We start from the raw sequence: 4073 nt of genomic DNA on the forward strand, positions 1-4073 counted from the left end.
TATACGGAAACAAACCCTCGTGAAAATTGTGAAGAGTTAACATTCCAAAGGGAAGCATCCTTCTAGGCAATGCCGTGTTTCCACAGTTCACAAAAAAAGGAGTATGTTTCCAGAAATATCACACCCTCAAGCACTTCTAGGAGCATTGGTAAGTGTTCTCCAAAAATTTTAGTTCATTAAATTAATTAGGAGATTTCACATTAATTTTTAAAATGAACAGTGCAAGTCTTAGGATAGTAGGTTTAATAATGGCGGTCCACAGGGTGATTTAAATATTTAAATCGCCAGTCCTTAATGTGTTAATGGTAGGCATTATTCACTGATACACTTCTCATTCAATAATTTACATATTATCCAGAGTAATACATTTTTAATTACTTAGAACATGACATTGCTTTACATGTTTCAGCCTAGTCTCGCCATCTTCAAAAAGCTTTCCAACATTATAAAAAGATTTTTTATTGCTAGTGGGGTGGGACTAAGTCCCTTTTACTGCGGCCACTTCTGGCCTATTGTACCAGCCCCAGATGATAGGTGAGGGTGATTGTGGAGCAATTGGTGGAATGAAGATTGGCAGGGGAAACCGAAGTACTCGGACAAAACCTGCCCCAGGGCCACTTTGTCCACCACAAATCCCACTTGACCAGACCCGGGATCAAACTTGGGCCTCTGCGGTGGGAAGCCAGTGACTAACCGCTTGAGCTATGGCGGGGCCCTAAAAAGAAATTATTTTACATTTCTTTTTACATGTGAAATATATATGAAGTTACTACTGTAACTAGTCTTCTATGATTTATAGACAATCACTTTACTTTTTCACCATATTACACTATTACCACTTTACCACTACCTATTACACTACTTTTCTACCACTTTACACTACCTAATAAACCAAATTTGACCCAAATCTCTGACTCACAAATAATATAAAGTAACTTCCTTCTATAATATCTGAAGGCTTTTTGCAGATGGCCAAACTAGACCAAAACATGCAAAGCAATGTGATGTTCTAATTAATTAAAAATTTGTTACACTGGATGGAACTTAGATTTTATTCAGTGTAAGTTCCTCTGCATACAGAAGCTAGTACTGCATAAAAAGTTTATATTACTTACCACATTTCAGTACACAAATGGAAATTAAGAAAATGTTATCTTATGTGACTTCTACATGCATTCTTTGCAAACAGAAAGTTTGTATACAGATTCTGACAATTCCTGTTCCTTAATTATAGGAACTGGAACATTAAGGATTATAAGGAGCATAAAAAAGAGAAAATTTAATGACAAATCCAGTGGAACATAAGTTAATAAACGGAATAAGATTGTATGAGCATGTTGTAAGAAGACAATCTCATAGAAGGTAGAGATCAAAATGGGAACAACAGGTTATGAAACATTTCACACAGAATCATGAACACATGAGGAACTGCGGAGCAGAATCAGTAACTTTCTGTGCTTTGTCCATTGTCCAGTATTCTGAAAGAACACAGTACCTTGAACACAGGATACATTTTCATGCTCAGGTAAAAGGGTAAGGAGGCACTTCTTCAGTTGGGTCTGTCTGAAAGAGCTAACCTCAGTCACTGGACAACCTGAGTCAGTCGCCTACATTTATAAATGCACACGGGATCAGGTTTTGTTAACGGGAGAAAATAATAAAATTTACAACAATAAGAACTGTGGAAATATCCATGAACACCTGAAATTAAGTAAGTGAAAGAAGCAAAAAAAAAAAATTTCCACCAAACCACCAATACAAAAGAAAATAAAAATATGAATGTTACTCAATACTGGCCCACCATTAGTGGTAACCAAGGAAGAAAAATGGAACCCTTAATGAAAATCACAGAGATGAGCATGGATAGCCTACCAAATTCATTTTGCCAATCTATCCTATAAGTTACTAACCTCCTTGTTGAAATGGGGAATTAATACATACAGGAAAAATTTCTGTAATGGGCTGTATGATCAGATTTGTCAAACAGCCATATGGGGTAGTTCCTCTTATTTCCCATATGTGTTGCTAGAATCAATTTATAAAATCTTGGCTGGCTTCATTCTAGCTTATCTGATTACACTCTTCATTAGTATGTTTGACCAGTTCAGATTATTACATAGGACTCCCTCTGAGACTGTTCCTATGTTCCTAGAGCCATGTGGCTAGTGGTCTGTTCCATCAATGCAGCTTCTGCCACATTCACAGGGAACATAACTGATGAAATGTATCATCTGTTGTCAATTTCTTATTGATCTGGTTCTCACAAGCAAACTCTTAAGAGTGTTTTGTGTTCAAGACTGTCCTAATACTGTAATGATTCTCTCTTATTTTTGAAATGCTCAGAAACTCCCTCCACAAAGGGGATAACACAGTGCCAAGAAACCAATTTCTCATTTTCTGGACAACTACTTAACCTGAAATTGTTATGAACTGAGTCAGTGAACAGCTGGGAATATCCACTGAGTTGAAGATGTCTAAAGTCACTGAATGGGTCATGACATGTCTCTATACAGTAGAAGTTTTACTGTGTAGGGTCTGAATTATTTCTCATTTAACATGGAGTGGATGATTAGATTCAGACCTAAGTATGGCTAGTGTAGGTTGGTTTTCTATAAACCTTACTGGCCAGCGCCAGCCCCTTTCTCGTAATATGAACATTCAGAGAAGGAAATATACTTTTTGATTCCTCCATGGTAAACAGGATAGAGGTTTAGATCTAAAATTCTGTGACAATGGTATAGCACTGGGGTATTTAAACACTGCTAGTAGAAGCAGGAGCACAATTTTGAATTTAGTAAAATTCAGTGTACATACCTTTTATTACTATTATCTTCTTCATTTTAGGTACCACTGCCAGATGAGGACCGAAACCTCGCTGACAGAAAGAGAATAATTATCAGATACCACTGCCAGTAGAGGGCCGACCTCGCTGGCAGAAAGGGGCTGATAGCAGGCACCAGTACCGGTAGGTTATGGAGACAGTAGAAATTAAAGGGGCATGCACAATGGACCAATAACTGGTCTAAGTGCATGGGGAAACCCACCTCCTCTAACAATGAATGAATGAATGAATGAATGAATCTTCTTCTTTAAGTATATATAGGCTTAACTTCCGTCTCTGTCTTAGTTTTGGATCTCCATGGATATTTCCACAGTTCTTATTGTTGTAAATTTTATTATTATCTCTTGCTAACAAAACATGATCCCAGGTGCATTTATAAATGTAGGTGACTGACTCAAGTTATCCAGTGACTGTGATTACTCTATTATTTTTTTTTATTATTATTATTGGAGGGGGTGGGTTTCCCCATGCACCGCGACCAGTGGTCTATTGTATGTCCCCCTGTGATATTCTACCAGTCTCTATACCCTACCAATACTGGTGCGTACCATCAGTCCCGACTCAGCCAGCGAGTACGGCCTCTACTGGCTCAGCGGTATCTAGATGCTTCCCCCATCTACCAGAGGCGTTAAGAGACTATTGTTGGGCGGGAAATGTCCTTTATAATTTGGCTCAGAGGCCTCCTTGAGGCATGAGGTTCTTTTACGTGCCGTAAAGCTACAACATTGGACTCACGGCTTAAAGTCCCTCCCGGAGGACTTGTTCCCTGAATTTTTCTGCCCTTAAAAATTCCACGACCTCCGCCAGGTTTGAACCTGCGTACCTTGAGTCATGAGGTAGGAACGTTACCCCTAGACTACAGAGGTCGCTGTGATTACTCTAACAGAACCAACTGAAAAGCTGCCTCCTTACCCTTCTATCTGAGCATTGAAATGTATCCCATTTGCAAAATACTGTATTCTTTCAAAATACCAGACCATGGAAAAAGTGCAGAAAGATTGGTAATTCCTAGCATTACATACCATCCTCAGAACCTTTAAGAATTGGCGATAAGTGGTTTGGGAAGATAAGAAGATGGAGATGACCCTCATAAAAGTGGGAATGGCAAAGGAGGAAGAATAAAAGCTGGAAAATTTTAAAACCAAATACAGTACACGACAGAAGTTTCATATGCTGTGTACACTATTCTAAAACTGCTAAGGTACATACTGTGCCACTATATATATATATA

General features: G+C 38.4%; 1 protein-coding gene across 1 annotated transcript in view; it reads right to left on the bottom strand.

Annotated features, from left to right (window-relative positions):
* Window positions 1-4073, bottom strand: part of LOC111873165 (transforming growth factor-beta receptor-associated protein 1) — a 35584-nt gene that overhangs the window by 10866 nt on the left and 20645 nt on the right. The window lies entirely within an intron of this gene.

This window comes from Cryptotermes secundus, unplaced genomic scaffold (assembly GCF_002891405.2).
Source record: "Cryptotermes secundus unplaced genomic scaffold, Csec_1.0 scaffold344, whole genome shotgun sequence".
In the NCBI taxonomy this organism is placed as follows: Eukaryota; Metazoa; Arthropoda; class Insecta; order Blattodea; family Kalotermitidae; genus Cryptotermes; species Cryptotermes secundus.